This window comes from Porites lutea, chromosome 1, assembly GCF_958299795.1.
Source record: "Porites lutea chromosome 1, jaPorLute2.1, whole genome shotgun sequence".
Classification (NCBI taxonomy): domain Eukaryota; kingdom Metazoa; phylum Cnidaria; class Anthozoa; order Scleractinia; family Poritidae; genus Porites; species Porites lutea.
This window is the reverse complement of record NC_133201.1, coordinates 56,871,413-56,886,463: the sequence shown is the minus strand read 5'-3', so window position 1 is coordinate 56,886,463 and position 15,051 is coordinate 56,871,413. Positions and strand designations below refer to the sequence as shown.

Genomic DNA, 15,051 nt, shown 5'->3' with positions numbered 1-15,051 from the left:
TTATCTTTCTTCTCCAAGCTTAACACGAAAAGGTAAAATTTCATCCCCAAATATCATAAAAGCGCCTCCTCCGTCAAGTGAATCCCAGTTATTATATGAGGTGGATATCGGGGATTTTTCGTTGAGAAGCGCTTGATCCAGGGGACTTTGTCTTATTAAATTCCCCCACCCCTGGGGAAAATCCTCAACTTTGCTCAACTCATTTTCCAGTTCTACTGGTTGGCCCGGAGGTCTACCCCTAAGGGAAGCCGGTGACATATGCATTAATCACCAACTGTGTACTTTTCCCCCCAGGGTTGAACAAATTAAAAAGCAACAATGAAAATGGAAATTTTAGTAAAGTAACTAAGAGGTATTATATATCGCAAAAAAGGGGGAAAAACTTTGAGAAGGAAAGTGAATTTACTGTACTCTTTCGTAACTTCTCCTTGATTATCAGATCGTCCTCTGACTCGATCTTACGTACCACCCAATCACCATAGGCTACAGAGCAGTTAGTTAACAACTCCGAAGGACGTTCACACATGGATATGATAATACTCGTTATAGCTATCGCTAAGTGCTAACGAGCAAAGATTTTACTTATACACGCGCTGTTCAATTTAGTTTAGAAATGTCAGTTATTACCGTAACTTAGGAGAAATAGTTTGAACTGGGTGTCAGTAAAATGCGGGGTCGGAGTCGGGGCGGGGGTCAATGTTTAAGCCTGGTTTTCATATGTCGGGAAAATCCCAGACAATCGCAAATTTTACTTTTTGTCGACCATCCCAGATTTTGCCGATATATCACGGGATAATTACCAGAAGTCTGTCCCAGATTCTCAAGAGACGCCATGTTTATTTGTGATAGGAGGACTGGGGCCCAGCAATTTAGGGGATTGCGAAATTTATCGCCGACGTCCCCGACAGTACAAATTTGAGTTTTCATTTGTCGGAAATGATCGCCGACCATCGCAGTAATCTGGGACGCGAGGGGAAAATAGGAACGCTCCTGATTCTCCAGATTTGTTAGAGGCACCCAACGGCAATTTTCGGGAAAATATCTGTTCGGAAGATGATTTGAGAACTAGAATTTTCGGAACATTTGTTGTAAAATTTCTTGCTTGCCTGCCTCTCCTAGGATTTTCGAACATCTACAAAATGGTATAATTACCCATTTTAAACGGATATTTACCCTATAAAAGGCCACCTAGAATTTTCGGGAGCCTTTTCCTGGCTGAAATTTTCGAAAAGGTAAGTTTTGATGCCTATAATTTTCGGATCACTAGACTTTCAGCTAGGAAATCCGAACAGATGAAAAGTTTTTAGGGGATAAAAATATGCCTATATCTACCGTTTAAATACTAAAATACGCTCAACAATGCAATGTTAAGTGGTTTTGAACTATATCCTTCGTTGGGTGCCCCTGATTTGTCCCCGTCCATCCCAGACGATTGGGAGTATCACCGATTTCGAGTTTTCAGACCTCTTTTCATTAGTCGGCAAAATCTGGGACAGTCGGGAAACAGCAAAATTCCCCGATCGTCTGGAATTTTCCAGACATATGAAAACCAGGCTTTAGTAACATTGCTGCAAAACGAGTTGAATAGCACTGTTGCGGGTTATACCAACCACGTTCAAACCTGTTAACAACCTGATTTGTTACAAGACAGGTTTTATGTGGGTGGTAAAACGCGCAACATCGCTATTCAACTCGTTTTGCAGCAATGTTGCAAAACAAGTTGTATGTTTTTTGTTTCCCGATTTTCCGAACCTTAAACGGTAGGCAATAAAAAATTCCAGCGAGCAAATGCGACAGCTATACGCGTATGATGCAAATGAATCCACCCGCCGATTGGTTGAAGACGGGATTAGCACGGAACTCACAAACAAGCACACGTTTCGTGGATTCTCCGGTTCTGTTAGGCTCGATTACCAGCCGCTGTTCGGGACACTCATTCCCCGAAAGTCTCTTTTCGGGGAGGATCAAAGACCGGACCCGGGAGACGGCGGAAATCGAGCCTACGGTTCTGTGTTCGCTCGAAAGCAATGCATTCTGTGTTCTTCATTACGTCATAAAAGTTACCTTACATTAATACCTTACATTACTTTTTGTTACATTGATTCGAGATTCATTTAACCCGCGATCAGGAGATTTATTCTGCCTTGGAACTTTCGCGCACGGCTTTATTATAGGCTGCCGCCTCGCAGCCTCGCTTCTTCGAGAGGCTGCTCGTTGGCAATTATATTTAATGTTAAACCATTCAAACTCTCGATCATAACATAAATACTCCACACCTTCCAATATTTTTATCTTTTTATTTTTTTTTTTTATCTAAGAATATCGAAAGGCACAAAAAAAAACTCAACTTCATAGTAAAAATAGATCAATACATAGCTGAACGCACTTAAAGCTATTTACAGCAATACAGGTACCTATTTATATTTAGACAAATTATGAAGATTGATCGTTATATCACTTATCGGGATAAAACGCTAATTCACTTTTCCCACTTTTTAAAATGATTGTTTAATTTGTCTCTTTTCCTGGCAATGGGGAGTTCGATATTATAAATACGGCTTGTCCTGGTATACCATTCTGTCATTTCCTGAGAGTAAATATAAAACTTACAAAAAAACAAAATATGATTAAACGATAGAAAATCTTCTGCAACATCAAACTTTCCAAAAATGACATCATCTTAATGTTTTCAACAAAGATGACATGTTATAATCACGCAGCCAGGGCAAAACATGTTTCCAAAAATTGGATGATACTTAACAGGAAAAGATTCAACCTCTGTTTGGCAGAAAGCACAGGTCGGCGAATCAGCCATGCCGAAACGAAACAGTTTGTAAAGACAATACGGTTTATAATGTCGTGCGAAAAGATGGCGAATACACACTTTTCCAATCGATATCTGTGTTCGGATACAGAATTTAGAAGCCAGCTTAAAATGGCTTTCCGCTTTTCAAAAGTACGAATCCCTAGCGCAGTTAGTGACAAAAGACTAAAATCAAAAATCACACAAAACATCGATGGTGCCGACAACATCTTTCCCCTCCGAAGCGGAGCCTTTAGGATAAATCAGTATCTCATTATGTAATAAGTACACATAACGCTAATAGAGCGCTTTTCAAATGAGTGTCGTAAAACCAAAAGAAATGTAATTACAACGGCCAATCAAAAACATCATGAACAGCCAATGAGAACTCAAAGTAAAACACACAAATAAATTCAAGCGCGGGAAAACTTTGGTAACCAACCGCGATTGGTTTTAGTTTGGAATCTGATTGGCTACGACAGTAGCCAGTTTTCAGGACCAGAAACACAGCTTAATAGGGGAAAACTAAAGCAATCGCAGATTACTTTCGACACTTAATTGAAAATTGTTCTAGCGTGAAAATATTAAATTAACGGATAAGTAATGATAATAGTAGTCACGGTAATGATAAATTTAGAACTGATATCATGAAACCAGTTTTTCCTAAAATGCAGTGAGCTAGCTCCTTGATCAAACTGTTTAAATTCAATATAGCCTGTGCAGCAAGCGTTTATTTGGTTCCAGTGTTCGCGCATTAACTCGAGCGAAAACGCTTGCTACGCAGGCTAAATTCAGTAGGGTTGGATATAATTGAAACTAACCTGTACAATTTTTTTTTTTAAACACAGTTTAGATTTCCTTTCTTAAATGGACAGTTTTGATAGTTGTCAGTCTTCTTTCTTAAAACTGAAAGTCAGTTTTGGAAAACTGAAGAAAGAAAACGTGGCATGCCGTATTCGTTTTAAATAGACCTTGTCACGGTTTTCGACGCCATCTTGACGAGTAGGCAAACGCGTGAGAAATTACAGTGTTTGTGTGAGAGTCGTAATATCGAATAATTGCTGTAAAACGGCTGCTATGAAAAAAATATGAAGTGTAAACTAAAGCTTCACTCCGAAGGATTCTACTGAAAACATTTGACGGCGTTCCATGCGCTAGAAGACCTAAGGGACTGTGCAATAATTATCAGGAGGAGGGGACTGAAAAACTAGGGGGGGGGGGGGGCATGACATAAAATTGCTGCCAAGATAGGGGGGGCTCAAAGTAAAATCACTCATTTGAAGGAGGGAGGCCTTAAGTTTTATTCGAAATATAAATAAAATTAAACGCAATAAAAGATTCTCAATACAGGCATCATGATAGACTGTAACAAATATCACTACGAACAGCTGTTTAACGATTATTGAAAATATTTCATCAAAATGAAAAGCAAATTCACAACTGATCAATTTTAACCCTTCTTCTAATTAATTGAGCTGATCCTATGTAAAGCAAAAATCATGAACTTGTTTTTCAGCTTCCCCCATTAAACAATGGGAATCAAACAGATCTCGTAGACAAGCTTTTTCGGTTTTTGATGTGAATAAAAGTAATGTTTCTGTATCGACTGAATCGATTTGCTGAATTCCATATATATCTGGCTCATAGCAAAGTTCAACAGGCTCTCCTCTCAAGGATCTAAAAATAATGCAAGCTCTTTTCGTCTGTTGTTTGAAGCGTCAGGAGCATCTCCTGTTGTTTGATTATTTTCTCTGCTCCTTTCTCTTTCTGGCTTCAGAAGTTTTAGATTTTGAGCCAATGTGGTAAGCATCCCGGTACTTAGCAAATGCTTTGTCTAAATCTGGGTGGTGGGAGGGGGGGGGTGCGACGTTATTTTTAACATAACAGAGGGGGGTTAGAACCAATCTTTTTTGTTTTGGAGGGGGGGTACTGTCTAAGTTTTTGCTAGATAACTCTAGTTTCTCAGCCCCCCCCCCCCCCCTCCCGATAATTATTGCACAGTCCCTAAAACCACGTTTTTAAATTTTCTATACATTTGTCTGTAAGAAAGTCCTGGGAAAAATTGAAGACAAATATATGGAAAATCTAAAGCAAGCGTCTGAAGAAACTTAAGCACAGGTATTCGACATTAGATTCTCACACAAACACTGTAATTTCTCACACGTTTGCCTACTCGTCAAGATGGCGTCGAAAACCGTTACAAGTTCTATTATTCACATACGTTATACGTGTCCGGCTATCACTGGCTCTTGTTACATTTCACTAAGCGATTATTACTACAGGCCTAACTTGAACCTAAACCTTATTTCAAAATGCCATTGAGGGACAACTTTCAGAGACAACTTTTATACAACACATGAACGGAAATGCACACCTGTTTTACATGAGTACCCCATAAACATTGTGGTTATATGAGATTGAAAGAACTAAGCCAGTTTGCTATCTCTCAGACAGCGACTGATCGTCTCGTCCAAGCTTTTTCAAATTTAAAACCATTTTTACCATCTGGGACGGTGTCAAAATCTACATTTCATAGTTTGCGATTGTAAACACCTCCATGCAAAATGGTAATATTTTGGTTCCCCCCTGAAAAAGAATTTCATTTGCAGTTTTACAACCTTTATTTTTACTTTTGATTACATTTCCGGGTCATTTTCAACCATACCGCGCACAAACGTCTGCGCATGTGCAAACGTCATAATGGCAAGGTGGCATGCCTTCATGCTGTCGGAACCAAGTTGTCTTACAAAAGTTATAAACAACCACACGAGCCAGTGTTTGAAAACCATGGAAGTTTTTTGGTAAAGTTCAAAACAAAATGGTAAAATCAAGAAATACCCGTATATAAATGGCCTTTTTCTTTCTGTATTCTTTTTTCCTTTTGCAGATTTCTGATGAAAATTTCAATTTCTTAACGCAACCCTCGCGGGAAAGCGGTTGTTTTCTTATACTTCCTTTCAAATTTTGCGCGGGAAATTGGCACGCGGCCGGCAAGAATTGATCCCTCTGCGCATGACCAACGTTTGACCGCTGTAACTGTTCAACCCCTCTTTTGACTAATAAACATGACAAGGTACGCTGTCATGAGAAGAGCATGGGATGAAAAAATATGCCATACGTCATGGTAATCATAAAACTTCAAAAAGATACAGTCTTGATTGTAATCTCTTGATTTTTCAGGGGTTAATGCTTTATCTGTTGTTGGTTTTTTGTCGAAAACATAACCAGCCAGAATCCACAAAATAATCGTACACAAGCAATAAAAAACTTGGAAACATTTTACGCAGTGATTTCCTGTCAATTTGAATTTTTCCCACTTGCACATAACAGTCCCGATAATAGCAATGAAACTTTCTGCAATACAGGTGAACAAGAAAGCTTGAGGAATATTGTTTAAAAAACTCACACAGAAAATGAGCGGCGCGACAAAACCAAGAAAGAACCAGATACACTTACATCTATTCTTCTTGTCCCAGACGTACGTCCATGTAAAGCTGCCGTCTGGAAACAGTTTCCAACCCGTCCAGATAGTAACTGCAATCCACCATATTACAACAAATGCAAAAAAAGTCGGAATATTAAAAAGCCCAGTTTCTGAATGATTCAGTGTGCCAAAATAGTTAAAAATGTATAATGGTACCAGGAAATATAGGAAGAAATTGGCTGCATCGACAAACCCTCTCTCTCCCTCACTCTCCTTCATTTCAATTCCATTGTACAACAAAACAACAACCAATCCTGCAATCACGAACATAAACCCTGTATCAAACTGAAACGTTAACTTACTTGGACAGAGATGGTAGACAAAGGAAAAGCAACCTTCAAAAAATAGAGCCCATGCAAAAGCATAACCCATGGAAAAAGCATACTTTGGAGGTAAACTATTACGATTTCTATGATGAGAAAATAGCTTTGATTCCATCAACATGACAGAAATAGCAAGAATAAGGCCATGGATCATATATGCTAAGTTACTAATCATTAAATTCATTGGAATATCATCCCAGGGGCTGACTCTATAACAAAAGTCATTGTAAAAACAAGTGTCCTTATCTCCTTCCTCTATCATTAAACGCCAGTTAGCGAAAACAAACTGGCCTGCACCAATCATCAACACGCACCCCACGATACCAGTAATGTACGAGTATGTTTTAGGACCACGTTTAAACCAGTTCTTCACAACTTCACAGCATCTTCCCATTATCCTTACTTCTCTCGGGTGAGTATAAGAGTTACCTGTCTGACTTGCTTGTCGGGAACTTTCTTGAGTGTTTTGAAGTAACTCTGCTCGTTCATCATCTTGCGTGGGTGTCTTTACTTCAACTGAGACAGCAGTCGCGCCATAATTTGGTCCTTTATTTTGTGCAGTGCTGCTGGATTGAGGTGGGTGATTTCGAGGCAGACTGTCTAGTAGTTGAATGTTCTCTCCCCTGGATGAAAGAGGATCAGTGTCTGTAGGCGAGGAATCAACATCCTGGTCTGACTGACTTTCGGTAGCGGTGTACGCAATCGGAAAGCAGTGAAAGACGCCATACGCCACCAATGAACCTAAGACTGCGGACAACGTGACCCAAACAAATATAGGACAAAAGTAAGAATAATCAAATGAACTTTTCAAAGTTAAAGTCACATTCTTTGTCGCATCTTCTTTCGTTTCACCTGTAGCATTCTTAATAGAAATTCCGATAAACCAGGTTGACTTGGAATCAGTCAATGGTGGAATGGAAACTTTCGACAAAGTAATCCGTCCTTTTTGGCGAACGACAGACGAATTGACTCTCCCTTGTAGTCCACAACGTCAACGTTCTCATTTACATCCTCACAATCACGTGATACTTTTAAGTAAGCTGGTACGTCATCAGATTCAGAATTGACCGTGACGTCAAGTTGCATGTCAGAGATGTCTCCTTCTGGGATGAACTGGAAAACTTTGTTCGATTCCTGAGGGCCTAAATCGAACTTCACTGGATCATTTAGCATTATTCTCTCAACAGAACTTTCTACCTGCACTTTAAAACCAAGGTTTGGCGTCCCTGAGAGTAACAGATGCTTTTCTCGACCTATCTTGTCGTCACGTGATGGACATATGGTAAGAGAAGCCCAATGACCATCAGATTTCCATACATCTAAGTTGCCCAGCACGTGAGGTTCATCTGTTCCATATACAGATGCATGCAGAAATCCTGTTGAAGAGAATATAAATCCTCATTTTTCTGTTATTGACGATTTAAATCGTAGTTGCCTTATGTCCGGTTCAGACGCCAAACTTTTTATGAGCCGAACCTAATACATTGAATTAAGTCAGACATGAAAAAGTCGGCGTCTGAATCAATTAGGTACGCCTGTTTCAATTTGGAACGGCTCAGCCGTTCTTTTCGCCTAGCCTGGCCGGGAATTTCACCTTTGGAGCGACTTTGGAACGGCTTTGATTCAGACTCCGACTTTTCATGTACCGAACCTAATGCATAGATTATTATAACGTATTTTGTAAGTATTTTGACCGACATTTTTCGTCTTTTGGTACTGAGATCAACTACAATTAGGTCGGCGTCTGAATCAATTCAGCCGGTCTTATAATTTGGGTCGGCCTCAGTTCGAATTAGGTTCGGCTCATGAAAGGTTCGGGATCTGAACCGGGCGTTACACTCAAACGCATCAGTTCCTGTTGTTTCAGTTTTCTATTGGTTTTATTTGTTCAGTGGTAGAGCGTCGGAGCGCTGAATCCGAAGGTATAAGATTCAGAATTTATTGTTTATCCCTTGCTCGTGATAAGACAAGTAACATATTTTCAATAATTAGCATGCCTTTTTAAGATTTTCTTTTCATTTTCTGGAAAATGTTAGTAGAAATAATACTTGGCTGAAAAAAGTTTTCGACAAAAGGAGTCTTGGTTTTGGTTTTGGGTTGACCTCAAAATTTTCTCCATCAGAAAGGAATACAGTCGAACCTCCACTAACGGCCACCTCTCTACAGCAGCCACTTTTTTTGGCGGACAGTCCATACATTGACTTTTGTTTCAACCTCTCTCCAACGGCTACTTTATTTTGTCCCCAAGGTGGCCGTTGTAGAGAGGTTCAACTGTATTCTTTGCGTTCTAATTTCAATCGGGAATTCAGTGGTATCGCGAAAAATTGTTACCAGCCATGAATTTGTACGGGTATCGTTTCACTAAAATAATGTTTGACAACCCGGCTAGTAGGTTACGAGTTCGAAAAATGGTGTTTCTGAGGTTCGGACGCAGGGTTTTCGGTAAACTAGAATAAAATATATTTTTAACACACTACAACTCTTTAACTCTTCCAAAGACAAAACTTATATGTTAGTTTTCCATCACAACTACTAAAAATACCGACGCTTAATAAACAATCATTGGATGAGGTTGAGCATGATATCATGAATTATCAAAACCGAGGTCTGTGTTATCTGCCGAAGCCGAAGCCGAAGCAAAAACTGTACAGTAACACATCAATTTTACATTTTTAAAGAACTATTACGTCTGCCAAATGATTGCAGTCAAATGTGTCACAGTATAATGCTGTTTGCGTATACTTCACTCTTCAGTCTTGGCTTGGATTTCCTCGGTCCATATAGACAAAATACTTACATGGCTGAGTTTTAGAAAGATCTATGTCCTCAACTAACATAAATTTCCTTCCAACTATAGACCTTTATAGCTAGCCCAACGTATTTTCAGGAAGGTCTCAATGGGGTTTACCGTTAGCCGTAGAACGGCCAAAAAATTTACCGTTAGCCGTAAAAAATTTTAACCGTAAAAATTATGGCCATAAAAATAAATGTCCAAGGTCTCGACTGAAAACTTAATGTATCTTAAATCTGATGATTTTACGAGTCTTTGTACGATCTTGTAGAGCGAAAAAAGCCGATACTCTCACTATTAAGCAAACCGGAAGTGTTAGAAGTGTCAGTCGAACGGTGTCGCAGCACTAATTGACAGACGTTTTGACATCTCTTACTATTATTAGACTTTCTCCAGTTTAAAAGTTTCGCGACCGAGGCCAATTTCAACCAGGTGGAGAAGTACGGAAGCGATTCCGATTGTAGTGATGTTGATTCCACGACGGATTTTGACTCAGAGGAACTGGTCAATTGTAAATCTGTGATGACAAGGCCTGGAAGACAAGTCAAAGCGACGATACGGTTTGATGTTTAGAAACGTTTTTTCAAAACGGTAAGCCACGACATTAAGGTAAACCAAAAACTGTTATTCATACAGCATGGATGTTACTTCAAATGTTTCAATGGGCACATTTACTGCATTTATTTCGCTTTCACAAATGCGAGTAAATATACTTTCTTGTTTTATTTGTTTTGTATACTATACGTCAAAAAACCGCAGTGTAGGAATGAAGATATAGACCAGAATGTTCCTGAGACTTGAAATTTCTTACAGCAATGAAAATTAATTTGACAAAACAATGGTAATTAATTTTCAACAGACCCGTCAACCGTAACGAAAAAAATTAACCGTTAGCGGTAAAAAAACGCCAAAATATTTACCGTTAGCCGTAAAAGACACTACCCCATTAAGACCTTCTTTGAGTCGCATATTTCCCTCTCAGTATAAGAAAAGCCGATTTCGAAACGCCAATTTCCCTCCGTATATAAGCCCCTCAAAAGAGCCTTTGAAAAATCTAAGCCCCGGGGCTTATTTTCGGAATTTTACGGTAATTTGGACTAAGGTTCCCTATTTTTACTGTCAAAACAGTGCGTCACCAAGGTGTAATGGCATTTCATTTAATAAAACAAACATTTCATAGTTCAGACACGGTTCTGCTGTTTCGTGATGGCAAAATCCTTTCCAAAGGCCACTTTTATGGTAATCACAAACGCAATAAGGGCCAGCCCAGCCGTGAAACATACAGAGAAAACGTAGCAATTTGGCTATGTTTCGTGACTATTAAAAGCATGTGTCTTAGATAGCCAGAGATCAACCTAATCTACTTCAAGCCTTGATTGCGGAAGACGTTCTCCTTGTAGAACCGTGATACATTTTTCCAAGAAAATATCAAGCTAAAATGACAATTTTTTATCAATCATGCGAGGAGAAGACCTCATTTCATTGAATTTGTGCATAAAATAATGCATCATAACTCGTGATTATAAGATGGAACTAATTTAAGAATTAACTTGTAGTGGGCCTATTCAGTGCAAAACGAACCGTACGTTTTTTAATTAATTAATTAAGAATTAAAAAAAATCACTAGCAATGTCCAAATAAATAAAAGAAACATGTTTACCATTCGATTCGTTGTTTACAAGTTTGGCTTTCACCCGCAGGAACCGCTTTTGTTGGCTTGCTCCGTCTGTCTTCACGACACAGGAGTGGCTTAGATATTTCGATGCCGCAAGTCTACCTTTGAAAGTGGCAGACATTGTGAGGTTACTTGTCAGATCTTCTGCATTTCCGAAAGAACAATCGACTGCAAACTGGTTTCCTTCTGTTATTAAGGTCCATAGCCAGACAAGGAACAGGAAAGGTACCGAAATCGTTCTCACAGCAACGGCCATGTTGAGACTTACAAATAAGCAGTTATAGTGTTACATTTGTGTCGAAAGAGTCTGCGCGGTCATTCTCAGTTGCCGCCAAGACACTGAACCTAAAACGCTTGATAGCAAAAAAATAAGAGTCAATCTTGAGAGAACACCACGCTAAAAACACTGAAATGTGTCTCTTGAAGTAAAATGGATCGAAAATCCTGTACGAGAAGCAATTTATGCACTGAAAACAAGAAAACCAACTCACCGTGTAACGAGGCGACCAAACGTTTGGTTTCAGGTCGACGCTGTAGCATTATGCTAATTGTTACAAGAATTGAACATTTCACTTCCGGTTGACGTCCTCCTCGGCCGGTCCCTAATAATGGGGACCTTTAGGGCGCGATCCATTCAACCAAAATTTCCGGAAATTTCGGTCCAAAACTCAATGGATCGGTTCGGTCTAACCGGAAAAGTTTCGAAAAAACAGGTCCACCTTTTGAGGTGGTCCTCTTTTCCCGGTCGGACCGGTCTGAATTTTGGTCGAATGGATCGCGCCCTTAGCATCAGGTTTTTCGTGGGAAACGGCAAACCGCAAACCGCAAAATGTCACGTGACCACGGCCTTGCGGTCACGTTTGCAGTTTGCAGTTCACGTTTGAACCGCAGAAAGGGCTTCCAGCGGTAAGTGATTTACGGCAAGGTTTTTTGAGGGGGGTGAATAGGTCCGCGGATCGGCGGATTTGGCCTTAAAAAGCTCACGGATTATGGACTTCGGCGATAAATCGAGCGGATTCGCGGATTTGAAAAATACCGTGGATCGCGGGTCAGCTGAAAGTTTTGGCCCGGTTTCCGGATTCTGTCAGTCTAGAAGTTCGGATTGTGGATCGGATCATCAATTTTCGGTCGGCCTTAGTCAATGTGCTGGTGCTTTATCTGCTAACGTTCCACTTCCGAGGTTTCCGGAAAAGACTTTCTAGTGACCGACGCATATACATGTATTCTCGTATAGACAGCGTGACGGAAATGACGTCAGGCAACCTTGTGCATGGTTCCTGCATAGTGACACACGGTTCAGGTAATGGCGGTAATGCTAAGTGACCTGACAAGATCTGTGAATGCGTTCGTGTAATTATATAAATTGTTAAAATTGCAAAATGGAAACTAGAACTATCGAGTGTGTAGCCTTTTTCTACCACGAAGGTGTCAAAGGCGATGACTTTATTAAAAAAAAAAAAGTTTTGATGCTGCGTCGATTCCAGTCAGTGGGGAAGTGCAGTGAAGCTACGCAAGCACGTTCGGTAATGCATCAGTCAATTCCACCTGCGCCCAGCCCCCCCCCCCCCTTCCGGGCTGATCCCCGGGTATTAGCAGTTTTTTTGCCTTGGATGGCAAATTCCCGGGGGTGGGGACTCTTGAGCTGTCAAATCCCCCTGGGTGGGGACGAAAAAGGAGGGCAAATGCCCCGTCCTCCGTCAACACCGCAACATTTTTCATTGATCGCACAGTCAAATAGTGCCATTTTAAGCATTTTAATGTACGATTTTTTGTTTCAGTTAACGTCTTCCTTTGTAATAGCGCGAGGATTCTAATTTAATAAGACTTGATATAAGTATTCACTAGAGATGTTACATTTTTTTTAATGTAATTAATGGGCATTATGATATTGACATTTCAAATAAGCTCGTATTTTGTAAGGACAGAAATACAGGTTATAACTTGAGGAAAAATGACACACAGGACCTTGCTCCAAATTTTAGTAGGCATCTTAGTAGAACTGACGGTAGATGAATGGAATAGTTTACCCAATCATATTAGAGAATCAAACAGTATTGCAACTTTTAAAAGAAATGTTTTAAGCTTTATTAAGGATAACTAGAACATTTAGATTTCTATTTGTATATATTTTTGTTACGTTTTAATAGCGCTTTATACTATTACTAAAAATAGGTTTTGTCACCTTAGACCCCCCCGCGTGACTCAGACAAACTTTGCATTCTACTCCAAGGCTTTGTATGGGAAACATACGTTTCCGACATGAAAATTGTTCATAAAATTCACAGTGAGCATTTTCAAAATGTTTTTTGAGCATAATTCCAATATATAAAAGGCACTAATGCTATTGGAAGCAAAACCTGGTCCAGTAACTCAATATAGTTAAAACCAGAAAATAAATCGACTCGATCAAAGAAGGCTACTGAAATATCGGATCCCTAGCTCTCTGTCTTAGGCAGAAAGCACCGCTATGCACTGAAACATGACATAACATTATTGGCTGTGTAATACTCCAAAACCGAAATTGCTAAAGAGAAAATCGAGTTCGGATGGTGCTTCTAGCAAGCCTGTGACAGAATATCTAAGGTGAAAAGCACACCAATATTAGCACAAACCGCAAATCGTTTAAGTTTGTTCTGTTGTTCTGCGGCCAGGTAGACCATATGAATCTGCGACAAATACTTTAGTAGTTTATATCCTGTAGTACTAAGTAGCGTAACATAAGCACTCGAAAAACAAATTGAGCAACCTTTGCCTATAAATTTAACCAAATGCACCGTTTCACGCACAGCTATGAAGCCCTGCTTTCCACATATTTTAACATAATTTTACCAACAGCATTAGGACGCCGCATAAGAAATAAAACCACTCATCTGTACAGTTTTTTCCGCGTTTAACGCTGTCTTGGCACGAGTTGATTATTTTCAGGATATTTATTATCGAAACCAAGCTGGATTTTGTTTCCCATACTAAACTTTTACACTGGTCAGGTTTAATGTCTGAGTCACGGCAGGGACCAGAATTTGTGACGTCATTAGTAGAAAGCGCTATTAGTGGGTGCATCCCTAGTATGGCGCATTGGCGCTTTTGGTTGTCTCCTTCTCCACAACTTTTTTTTTTCTTATAGTAGTGTTAGCTTATTTCATTTCATTATTTGCTTGTAATGTAGTGGAGCGAATCTGCAATAAAGTAAAATCTGTAATAAAGTAATATAAAATTATTGACATTAAAATTAATAGAGTGCTGTAAAGTTATATGTTATGAACAGATGAATAGTTTTATAAATATGAAAGGATGTTCTTCAAATAATATCAACAGAAATTTGATTCAGTAACCAAAAAACGTTGATTCACATCGATGGCTCCAATGTCGGTACGTAATTCTGGCTTGATAAGCAATTAAGAAATGCATACATACATGTAAAATCGAGAACATGCCTTTACAACCCTCTACAATCTATTTCTGTCCTTGACAGTTGAGCCAATCTGCGTTTTTTCCAATAAAACCCTCTGTGTAGTTATATTCTGATAGGAACCCGCGTGCGTTTCAAAAGCTCGGGAATGGCCCGGGGGTTAGCAAATGCCCGGCCCCCGGGCTGTGCAAAATTTGCAAATGCCCCACCCCCGGGACTGACAAGGCGGGCAAATGCCCCGCAGTAGCCCAGGGGGGCTGGGCGCAGGTGGAATTGACTGATGCATAAGTTTTACATTTGGTTTATACATGAGCTGATCTGAATTATGTTCTTCGAAGCTATTTCAGCTAGTTTGCTTGTCTTGATCGTTAACTTAATAGACCTTTTCACGGTTTCTGTCGCCATCTTGGTTGAGAGCAAACACGGCAAAATTTACAATAAATGTATGGTAAAAGTCGGGAGTTTGATACTCTATAATTTGAGGATCTTTGAGGTAAGTTAACATTCTGAAATTTGTATGATTTACCAACTAAAGATACTAGTAAAACAGTTAACCAATTAAGTTT

The 15,051-nt window shown here is 39.6% G+C and overlaps 1 pseudogene; it reads right to left on the bottom strand.

The window, feature by feature from the left end:
* Positions 1-4,812: 4,812 nt before the first annotated feature.
* On the bottom strand, positions 4,813-11,332 carry LOC140940269 (uncharacterized; annotated as a pseudogene).
* Positions 11,333-15,051: the final 3,719 nt, after the last annotated feature.